Consider the following 12,771-nt stretch of genomic DNA (forward strand, 5'->3'; position numbering starts at 1 on the left):
ATAGTTCATGCATTTCACATGTCTAGAAGTGAAATAAAAATAATTTGGACAATATCTAACAGATTTTTTAAATTTGTTAAAAAAAATCTGTCTGTCATCCTGACCGAAAAATAAGAAAACCTGAAAAGAATCTGAGAAAAAATCGGACCAATTTTTTTCACTTTTTTCCCCATAGTTCATTCATTTCACATGTCTAGAAATTGAATAAAAAATAATTTGGACAATATTTGACAGATTTTTAAATTTGTCAAAAAATCTGTCTTTTTCCTGACCGGACCTTATGTGAAAACTAAGAAAATCTGAAAAGTGAAAAAAATCAGACCAATTTTTTTTCACTTTTTTCCCATAGTTCATGCATTTCACATGTCTAGGCGTGAAATAAAAAATAATTTGGACAATATCTAACAGATTTTTAAATTTGTAAAAAAATCTGTCTCTCATCCCTGACCCATGAAAACTAAGAAAATCTGAAAAGTCTGAAAAAATCGGACCATTTTTTTTCACTTTTTTCCCATAGTTCATGCTTTTCACATGTCTAGGCGTGAAATAAAAATAATTTGGACAATAATATCTAACAGATTTTAAATTTGTTAAAAAATCTGTCTCTCAAAACTAGAAAATCTGAAAAGTCTGAAAAAAAATCAGACCAATTTTTTCCAATTTTTTTCCATAGTTCATGCATTTTCACATGTCTAGGCGTGAAATAAAACTAATTTGGTTAATATTTGACAGATTTTTTAAATTTGTTCAAAAATCTGTCTTTTTCTGACCCGGACCTTATGTGAAAACTAAGAAAATCTGAAAAGTCTGAAAAAAATCAGACCAATTTTTTTTCACTTTTTTTCCCCATAGTTCATTCATTTCACATGTCTAGGAATGAAATTAAAATAATTTGGACAATATCTAACAGATTTTTTAAATTTGTTAAAAATCTGTCTCTCATCCTGACCCTTGAAAACTAAGAAAATCTGAAAAGTCTGAAAAAATCAGACCAATTTTTTCACTTTTTTTTCCCATAGTTCATGCATTTCACATGTCTAGACGCTGAATTAAAAAATAATTTGGACAATATCTAACAGATTTTTTAAATTTGTTAAAAAATCTGTCTCTCAAAAATAAGAAAATCTGAAAAGTATGAAAAAAATCAGACCAATTTCACTTTTTTTTCCCATGCCATAGTTCATGCATTTCACATGTCTGGGCGATGAATTAAAATAATTTGGACAATATCTAACAGATTTTTAAATTTGTTAAAAAATCTGTCTCTCATCCTGACCACGAAAACTAAGAAAATCTGAAAAGCTGAAAAAAATCAGACAATTTTTTCACTTTTTTTCCCCATAGTTCATGCATTTCACATGTCTAGAGCGTGAAATAAAAAATAATTTGGACAATATCTAACAGATTTTTAAATTTGTTAAAAAAAATCTGTCTCTCATCCTGACTCTTGAAAACTAGAAAACCTGAAAAGTGAAAAAAATCAGACCAATTTTTTTTTTTTTTTTTTTTTCCCATAGTTCATGCATTTCACATGTCTAGGCATTGAAATAAAAAATAATTTGGACAATATTTGACAGATTTTGGTTTGTCAAAAATCTGTCTTTTCCTGACCAGGACCTTATGTGAAAACTAAAAAAATCTGAAAAGTACGAAAAAAATCAGACCAATTTTTTTCACTTTTTTCCCCATAGTTCATGCATTTCACATGTCTAGGCGTGAAATAAAATAATTTGGACAATATCTAACAGATTTTTAAATTTGTTAAAAAATCTGTCTCTCATCTGACGAAAAAACCTGAAAACTGAAAAGAAAATCTGAAAAGTCTGAAAAAAAATCGGGATTAATTTTTTTTTTCACTTTTTTCCCATAGTTCATGCTTTTTCACATGTCTAGGCGTGAAATAAAAAATAATTTGGACAATATCTAACAGATTTTTAAATTTGTTAAAAAATCTGTCTTTTCCTGACCGTGAAAAAACTAAGAAAACTCTGAAAAAAGTCTGAAAAAAAAATCAGACCAATTTTTTTTTCACTTTTCCCATAGTTCATCATTTCACATGTCTAGGCGTTAAATAAAAATAATTTGGACAATATCTGACAGATTTTGAAATTTGTCAAAAAATCTGTCTTTTCTGACCCCGGACCTTATGTGAAAACTAAGAAAATCTGAAAATGCAAGAAAAAAAAATCAGATTTTTTTTCACTTTTTTTCCCATAGTTCATGCATTTCACATGTCTAGGCGTGAAATAAAAAATAATTTGGACAATATCTAAACAGATTTTTAAATTTGTTAAAATCTGTCTCTCATCTCAAAACTAAGAAAAATCTGAAAAGTCTGAAAAAAATCAGACCAATTTTTTTCAAATTTTTTTCCCATAGTTCATGCATTTCACATGTCTAGGCAGTGAAATAAAAAATAATTTGGACAATATTTGACAGATTTTTTGAAATTTGTTCAAAAAATCTGTCTCTTTCATCTGACCCTTGAAAACTAGAAAATCTGAAAAGAATCTGAAAAAAAAATCAGACCAATTTTTCACTTTTTTCCCATAGTTCATGCATTTCACATGTCTAGCGTTAAATAAAAAAATAATTTGGACAATATTTGACAGATTTTGAAATTTGTCAAAATCTGTCTTTTTTCCTGACGGACCTTATGTGAAAACTAAGAAAATCTGAAAAAGTATGAAAAAAAATCAGACCAATTTTTTTCAATTTTTTTCCCATAGTTCATGCATTTCACATGTCTAGAAGTGAAATAAAAATAATTTGGACAATATCTAACAGATTTTGAAATTTGTTAAAAATCTGTCTCTCATCCTGACACCTTATGTGAAAACTAAGAAAATCTGAAAAGTGCGAAAAAAAAATCAGACCAATTTTTTTTCACTTTTTTTTCCCATAGTTCATGCATTTCACATGTCTAGGCGTGAAATAAAAAATAATTTGGACAATATCTAACAGATTTTTAAATTTGTTAAAAATCTGTCTCTCTCTCTGACCGTGAAAACTAAGAAAATCTGAAAGAATGCGAAAAAAATCAGACCAATTTTTTTCACTTTTTTTTTCCCATAGTTCATTCATTTCACATGTCTAGAAATGAATTAAAAAAATAATTTGGACAATATCTAACAGATTTTTTAAATTTGTTAAAAAAAATCTGTCTCTCATCCCTGACCTTATGTGAAAACTAAGAAAATCTGAAAAGTCTGAAAAAAAAAATCAGACCAATTTTTTTTCACTTTTTTCCCATAGTTCATGCATTTCACATGTCTGAGCGTGAAATAAAAAATAATTTGGACAATATTTGTTAACAGATTTTGAAATTTTTCAAAAAATCTGTCTTTTTCTCATCCGGACCTTATGTGAAAACTAAGAAAATCTGAAAGTCGAAAAAAAAAATCAGACAATTTTTTTTCACTTTTTTTCCCATAGTTCATGCATTTCACATGTCTAGAAGTGAAATAAAAAATAATTTGGACAATATCTAACAGATTTTTAAATTTGTAAAAAAATCTGTCTCTCATCCTGACCATGTGAAAACTAAGAAAATCTGAAAAGAATGAAAAAAAAATCAGACCAATTTTTTTTCACTTTTTTTCCCATAGTTCATGCATTTCACATGTCTAGGCGTGAAAATAAAAAATAATTTGGACAATATCTGACAGATTTTAAATTTGTTAAAAATCTGTCTCTCATCCTGACTATGTGAAAACTGAAAATCTGAAAAGTACGAAAAAAAAATCAGACCAATTTTTTTTTCACTTTTTTTCCCATAGTTCATGCATTTCACATGTCTAGGCGTTAAATAAAAAAATAATTTGGACAATATTTGACAGATTTTGAAATTTGTCAAAAAATCTGTCTTTCCTGAACCCGGACCTTATGTGAAAACTAAGAAAATCTGAAAAGTAAAAAAAATCAGACCAATTTTTTTCACTTTTTTTTCCCATAGTTCATGCATTTCACATGTCTAGGCGTGAAATATAAAATAATTTGGACAATATCTAACAGATTTTTAAATTTGTCAAAATCTGTCTTTCATCCTGACCCTTGAAAACTAAGAAAATCTGAAAAGTACTGAAAAAAATCAGACCAATTTTTTTTCACTTTTTTTCCCATAGTTCATGCATTTCACATGTCTAGAAGTGAATTAAAAAAATAATTTGGACAATATCTAACAGATTTTTAAATTTGTTAAAATCTGTTTCTCCTGACCAAAACTAAGAAAATCTGAAAAGTATGCGAAAAAAAATCAGACCAATTTTTTTCACTTTTTTTCCCATAGTTCATGCATTTCACATGTCTAGAACGTAAAATAAAAAAATAATTTGGACAATATCTAACAGATTTTTAAATTTGTTAAAATCTGTCTTTCTCTCATCCAGGACCTTATGTGAAAAACTAAGAAAATCTGAAAAGACGAAAAAAATCAGACCAATTTTTTTTTTCACTTTTTTTTCCCATAGTTCATGCATTTCACATGTCTAGGCATTGAAATAAAAAATAATTTGGACAATATCTAACAGATTTTTAAATTTGTTAAAATCTGTCTCCCTCTATCCGGACCTTATGTGAAAACTAAGAAAATCTGAAAAATGAGAAAAAAAATCAGACCAATTTTTTTTTCACTTTTTTTCCCATAGTTCATGCATTTCACATGTCTAGGCGTGAAATAAAAAATAATTTGGACAATATCTAACAGATTTTTTGAAATTTGTTTAAAAAATCTGTCTCTCATCCTGACCTTATGTGAAAACTAAGAAAATCTGAAAAGTCGAAAAAAATCAGACCAATTTTTTTTTCACTTTTTTTTCCCATAGTTCATGCATTTCACATGTCTAGAAGTGAAAAAAAATAATTTGGACAATATCTAACAGATTTTTAAATTTGTTAAAAAATCTGTTTCTCATCCTGACCTTATGTGAAAAACTAAGAAAACCTGAAAATACGAAAAAATCAGACCAATTTTTTTCACTTTTTTCCCCATAGTTCATGCATTTCACATGTCTAGGCGCGTGAAATAAAAAAATAATTTGGACAATATTTGACAGATTTTGAAATTTGTCAAAAATCTGTCTCTTTTCCTGACCCCGGACCTTATGTGAAAACTAAGAAAATCTGAAAAGAATGAAAAAAAAATCAGACCAATTTTTTTTCACTTTTTTTCCCATAGTTCATGCATTTCACATGTCTAGGCGTGAAATAAAAAATAATTTGGACAATAAAAGATTTTTAAATTTGTCAAAAAAATCTGTTTCTGATCCTGGTTGTATGTGAAAACTAAGAAAATCTGAAAAGTGCGAAAAAATCAGACCAATTTTTTTTTCTTTTTTTTCCCATAGTTCATGCATTTCACATGTCTAGGCGTGAAATAAAAATAATTTGGACAATATTCTGACAGATTTTGAAATTTATTAAAAAATCTGTCTGTCTCTGAAAAAGAAAAATCGGACCTTTTTTGAAAACTAAGAAAATCTGAAAAGTGAATTAAAAAAAATTGGACCAATTTTTTTCACTTTTTTCCCATAGTTCATGCATTTCACATGTCTAGTTCAGCATTTGAAATAAAAAATAATTTGGACAATATCTAACAGATTTTGAAATTTGTCAAAAAATCTGTCTCTCATCTGACCTTATGTGAAAACTAAGAAAATCTGAAAAGATCGAAAAAAAATCAGACCAATTTTTTTTTCACTTTTTTCCCCATAGTTCATGCATTTCACATGTCTAGGCGTGAAATAAAAAAATAATTTGGACAATATCTAACAGATTTTTAAATTTGTCAAAAAAATCTGTCTCTCATCCTGACGTGAAAACTAAGAAAATCTGAAAAGTGCTGAAAAAAAATCAGACCAATTTTTTTTTTTTTTTCCCATAGTTCATGCATTTCACATGTCTAGGCGTGAATTAAAAAAATAATTTGGACAATATTTGACATATTTTTGAAATTTGTCAAAAATCTGTCTTTTTTCCTGACCGGACCTTATGTGAAAACTAAGAAAATCTGAAAAGTCTGAAAAAAATCAGACCAATTTTTTTCACTTTTTTTTCCCATAGTTCATGCATTTTCACATGTCTAGGAAGTGAAATAAAAATAATTTGGACAATATCTAACAGATTTTTAAATTTGTTTAAAAAAAATCTGTCTCTCATCCTGACCCACCTGAAAACTAAGAAAATCTGAAAAAAAATGCGAAAAAATCAGACCAATTTTTTTTCAATTTTTTTTCCCATAGTTCATGCATTTCACATGTCTAGGCGTGAAATAAAAAAATAATTTGGACAATATCTGACAGATTTTGAAATTTAATAAAAAATCTGTCTTTTTTTTCTCATCCGGACCTTATGTGAAAACTAAGAAAATCTGAAAAGTCTGAAAAAATCAGACCAATTTTTTTTCACTTTTTTTTTCCCATAGTTCATGCATTTCACATGTCTAGACGTGAAATAAAAAATAATTTGGACAATATCTAACAGATTTTTAAATTTGTTAAAAAATCTGTCTCTCATCCTGACCGCGAAAACTAAGAAAATCTGAAAAGTACGAAAAAAATCGGACCATTTTTTTTTTCACTTTTTTTCCCATAGTTCATGCATTTCACATGTCTAGACGTGAAATAAAAAATAATTTGGACAATATCTAACAGATTTTTAAATTTGTTAAAAAATCTGTCTTTTTTCGGACCTTTGTGAAAACTAAGAAAATCTGAAAATGCGAAAAAAATCAGATAATTTTTTTTTTTGCCATAGTTCATGCATTTCACATGTCTAGGCGTGAATTAAAAAATAATTTGGACAATATCTGACATATTTTGAAATTTGTTCAAAATCTGTCTTTTCATAATGACCTTATGTGAAAAACTAAGAAAATCTGAAAGTCGAAAAAAATCAGACCAATTTTTTTTTTTTTTTCCCATAGTTCATGCATTTCACATGTCTAGGCGTTAAATAAAAAATAATTTGGACAATATTTGACAGATTTTTGAAATTTGTCAAAAATCTGTCTTTTTTCCTGACCGGACCTTATGTGAAAACTAAGAAAATCTGAAAAGTCTGAAAAAATCAGACCAATTTTTTTTCACTTTTTTTCCCATAGTTCATGCATTTCACATGTCTAGGCGTGAAATAAAAAATAATTTGGACAATATCTAACAGATTTTGAAATTTGTTAAAAAATCTTTTTTCTCATCCGGACCTTATGTGAAAACTAAAGAAAATCTGAAAAGAATCTGAAAAAAATCAGACCAATTTTTTTCACTTTTTTTTTCCCATAGTTCATGCATTTCACATGTCTAGACGTGAAATAAAAAAATAATTTGGACAATATCTAACAGATTTTGAAATTTGTTAAAAAAAAATCTTTTTCTCACCAGGACCTTATGTGAAAACTAAGAAAATCTGAAAAAATCCAAAAAAAAATCAGACCAATTTTTTTTTCACTTTTTTCCCCATAGTTCATGCATTTCACATGTCTAGAAGTGAAATAAAAAATAATTTGGACAATATCTGACAGATTTTTTAAATTTGTTAAAAAATCTGTCTTTTCCTCCCCGGACCTTATGTGAAAACTAAGAAAATCTGAAAAGAAATAAAAAAAAATCAGACCAATTTTTTTTTCTTTTTTTCCCATAGTTCATGCATTTCACATGTCTAGGCGTGAATTAAAAAATAATTTGGACAATATCTGACATATTTTGAAATTTGTTAAAAAATCTGTCTTTTCAACCCCGGACCTTATGTGAAAACTAAGAAAATCTGAAAAGTACGAAAAAAAATCAGACCAATTTTTTTTTCACTTTTTTTTCCCATAGTTCATTCATTTCACATGTCTAGGCGTGAAATAAAAAATAATTTGGACAATATCTGACAGATTTTTGAAATTTGTAAAAAATCTGTCTTTTTCTCGGACCTTATGTGAAAACTAAGAAAATCTGAAAAATGCGAAAAAATCAGACCAATTTTTTTTCACTTTTTTTTTCCCATAGTTCATGCATTTCACATGTCTAGGCGTGAAATAAAAAAAAATAATTTGGACAATATCTAACAGATTTTTTAAATTTGTTAAAAAATCTGTCTTTCTCTCAAAACTAAGAAAATCTGAAAAAAATGAAAAAAAATCAAAACCAATTTTTTTTTTTTTTTTTCCCATAGTTCATGCATTTCACATGTCTAGACGTGAAATAAAAAAAATAATTTGGACAATATCTAACAGATTTTTGAAATTTGTCAAAATCTGTCTCTTTTCCTGACGGACCTTATGTGAAAACTAAGAAAATCTGAAAAGTCATGAAAAAAATCAGACCAATTTTTTTTTTTTTTTCCCATAGTTCATGCATTTCACATGTCTAGCGTGAAATAAAAAATAATTTGGACAATATTTGACAGATTTTGAAATTTGTCAAAATCTGTCTTTTTCCTGACCCGGACCTTATGTGAAAACTAAGAAAATCTGAAAAGTACGAAAAAAATCAGACCAATTTTTTTTTCACTTTTTTTCCCATAGTTCATGCATTTCACATGTCTAGACGTGAAATTAAAAATAATTTGGACAATATCTAACAGATTTTTAAATTTGTTAAAAAATCTGTCTCTCATCCTGACCGCGAAAACTAAGAAAATCTGAAAAGAGAATGAAAAAAAATCAGACCAATTTTTTTTCACTTTTTTTTCCCCATAGTTCATGCATTTCACATGTCTAGGCGTGAAATAAAAAATAATTTGGACAATATTTGACAGATTTTTAAATTTGTCAAAATCTGTCTTTTTTCCTCATCCGGACCTTATGTGAAAACTAAGAAAATCTGAAAAATGCGAAAAAAATCAGACCAATTTTTCACTTTTTTTTCCCATAGTTCATGCATTTCACATGTCTAGGCGTGAAATAAAAAAATAATTTGGACAATATCTGACATATTTTTGAAATTTGTGCAAAAAAATCTGTTTTTTTTTTGACGGACCTTATGTGAAAACTAAGAAAATCTGAAAAGTGCGAAAAAAATCAGACCAATTTTTTTTTTCACTTTTTTTTCCCATAGTTCATGCATTTCACATGTCTAGGCGTGAAATAAAAAATAATTTGGACAATATCTAACAGATTTTTAAATTTGTTAAAAAAATCTGTCTCTTTTCCTGACCCCGGACCTTATGTGAAAACTAAGAAGAAAATCTGAAAAGTCGAAAAAAAATCAGACCATTTTTTTCACTTTTTTTCCCATAGTTCATGCATTTCACATGTCTAGGCGTGAAATAAAAAATAATTTGGACAATATCTGACAGATTTTGAAATTTGTTCAAAATCTGTCTTTTCCTGACCCCGGACCTTATGTGAAAACTAAGAAAATCTGAAAAAATGCGAAAAAAAATCAGACCAATTTTTTTTTCACTTTTTTCCCATAGTTCATGCATTTCACATGTCTAGAAGCGTGAAATAAAAAAAAATAATTTGGACAATATCTGACATATTTTTAAATTTGTCAAAAAATCTTTTCCTGACCCGGACCTTATGTGAAAACTAAGAAAATCTGAAAAAATACGAAAAAAAAAATCAGACCAATTTTTTTCACTTTTTTTCCCATAGTTCATGCATTTCACATGTCTAGGCGTGAAATAAAAAATAATTTGGACAATATCTGACAGATTTTGAAATTTGTCAAAAAAATCTTTTCTCTCCCCGGACCTTATGTGAAAACTAAGAAAATCTGAAAAGTCTTGAAAAAAATCAGACCAATTTTTTTTTCACTTTTTTTCCCATAGTTCATGCATTTCACATGTCTAGGCGTTAAATAAAAAAATAATTTGGACAATATCTAACAGATTTTGAAATTTGTCAAAAAAATCTGTCTTTTTTCCTCCAGGACCTTATGTGAAAACTAAGAAAATCTGAAAAGTATGAAAAAAAATCAGACCAATTTTTTTTTTCACTTTTTTTCCCATAGTTCATGCATTTCACATGTCTAGGCGTGAAATAAAAAATAATTTGGACAATATCTAACATATTTTTAAATTTGTCAAAAAATCTGTCTCTCACCCAGGACCTTATGTGAAAACTAAGAAAATCTGAAAAAAATGCGAAAAAAAAATCAGACCAATTTTTTTTCACTTTTTTCCCATAGTTCATGCATTTCACATGTCTAGGCGTGAAATAAAAAAATAATTTGGACAATATTTGACAGATTTTGAAATTTGTCAAAAAATCTGTCTTTTTCCTGACCCCGGACCTTATGTGAAAACTAAGAAAATCTGAAAAGTCTGAAAAAAAATCAGACCAATTTTTTTCACTTTTTTTTTCCCATAGTTCATGCATTTCACATGTCTAGGCGTGAAATAAAAATAATTTGGACAATATCTAACAGATTTTTTAAATTTGTTAAAATCTGTCTTTCTCTCATCGGACCTTATGTGAAAACTAAGAAAATCTGAAAAGTGCGAAAAAAAAATCAGACCAATTTTTTCTTTTTTTTTCCCATAGTTCATGCATTTCACATGTCTAGGCGTGAAATAAAAAAAAATAATTTGGACAATATCTAACAGATTTTGAAATTTGTCAAAAAAAATCTTTTTTTCTTTTCATGGACTTATGTGAAAACTAAGAAAATCTGAAAAAAATCGAAAAAAAATCAAACCAATTTTTTTTTTTTTTTTTCCCATAGTTCATGCATTTCACATGTCTAGGCGTGAAATAAAAAATAATTTGGACAATATCTAACAGATTTTTAAATTTGTTAAAAAATCTGTCTTTTCTGATCGGACCCTTATGTGAAAACTAAGAAAATCTGAAAAATGAAAAAAAAAAAATCAGACCATTTTTTTTTCACTTTTTCTCATAGTTCATGCATTTCACATGTCTAGGCATTGAAATAAAAAATAATTTGGACAATATTTGACAGATTTTGAAATTTGTTAAAAAAATCTGTCTTTTTCTGACCGGACCTTATGTGAAAACTAAGAAAATCTGAAAAGTGCGAAAAAAATCAGACCAATTTTTTTTCACTTTTTTTTCCCATAGTTCATGCATTTCACATGTCTAGACGTGAAATAAAAAATAATTTGGACAATATCTAACAGATTTTTAAATTTGTTAAAAATCTGTCTTTTTCTCATCCTGACCTTATGTGAAAACTAAGAAAATCTGAAAAGTCTGAAAAAAATCAGACCAATTTTTCACTTTTTTTCCCATAGTTCATGCATTTCACATGTCTAGGCGTGAAATAAAAATAATTTGGACAATATCTAACAGATTTTTAAATTTGTTAAAAAATCTGTCTCTCATCCTGACCTTATGTGAAAACTAAGAAAATCTGAAAAGTCTGAAAAAAAATCAGACCAATTTTTTTTTTTTTTTTTTTCCCCATAGTTCATGCATTTCACATGTCTAGGCGTGAAAAAAAAAATAATTTGGACAATATCTGACAGATTTTTGAAATTTGTTTTAAAAAATCTGTCTTTTTTTTCCTGATGCCCCGGACCTTATGTGAAAACTAAGAAAATCTGAAAAGTCTGAAAAAATCAGACCAATTTTTTTTTTCACTTTTTTTTCCCATAGTTCATGCATTTCACATGTCTAGGACGTGAAATAAAAAAATAATTTGGACAATATCTAACAGATTTTTAAATTTGTTAAAAAAATCTGTCTCTCATCCTGACCTTATGTGAAAACTAAGAAAATCTGAAAAGTCGAAAAAAAATCAGACCAATTTTTTTTCACTTTTTTTCCCATAGTTCATGCATTTCACATGTCTAGGCGTGAAATAAAAAAATAATTTGGACAATATCTGACAGATTTTTAAATTTGTTAAAAAAATCTGTCTTTTTTTCCTGACCCCCCGGACCTTATGTGAAAACTAAGAAAATCTGAAAAGACGAAAAAAAAAAAATCAGACCAATTTTTTTTTCACTTTTTTTCCCATAGTTCATGCATTTCACATGTCTAGGCGTGAAATAAAAAATAATTTGGACAATATCTGACAGATTTTTAAATTTGTTCAAAAAATCTGTCTTTTCTCAACCTGACCTTATGTGAAAAAACTAAGAAAATCTGAAAAAGTATGAAAAAAAATCAGACCAATTTTTTTTCACTTTTTTTTCCCCATAGTTCATGCATTTCACATGTCTAGGCGTGAAATAAAAAAAATAATTTGGACAATATTTGACAGATTTTGAAATTTGTCAAAATCTGTCTTTTTCCTGACCGGACCTTATGTGAAAACTAAGAAAATCTGAAAAGAATGAAAAAAAATCAGACCAATTTTTTTCACTTTTTTCCCCATAGTTCATGCATTTCACATGTCTAGGCGTGAAATTAAAAATAATTTGGACAATATCTAACAGATTTTTTAAATTTGTTAAAAAATCTGTCTCTCATCCTGACCTTATGTGAAAACTAAGAAAATCTGAAAAAATACGAAAAAAAATCAGACCAATTTTTTTTTTTTTTTTTTCCCATAGTTCATGCATTTCACATGTCTAGGCGTGAAATAAAAATAATTTGGACAATATTTGACAGATTTTGAAATTTGTCAAAAAAATCTGTCTTTTTTCCTGACCCCGGACCTTATGTGAAAACTAAGAAAATCTGAAAAAATCTGAAAAAAAATCAGACCAATTTTTTTTCACTTTTTTTTTCCCATAGTTCATGCATTTCACATGTCTAGGCGTGAAATAAAAAAATAATTTGGACAATATCTAACAGATTTTTTAAATTTGTTAAAAAATCTGTCTCTCATCCGGACCTTATGTGAAAACTAAGAAAATCTGAAAAGAATGAAAAAA

This window comes from Alosa alosa, chromosome 14, assembly GCF_017589495.1.
Source record: "Alosa alosa isolate M-15738 ecotype Scorff River chromosome 14, AALO_Geno_1.1, whole genome shotgun sequence".
NCBI lineage: Eukaryota > Metazoa > Chordata > Actinopteri > Clupeiformes > Clupeidae > Alosa > Alosa alosa.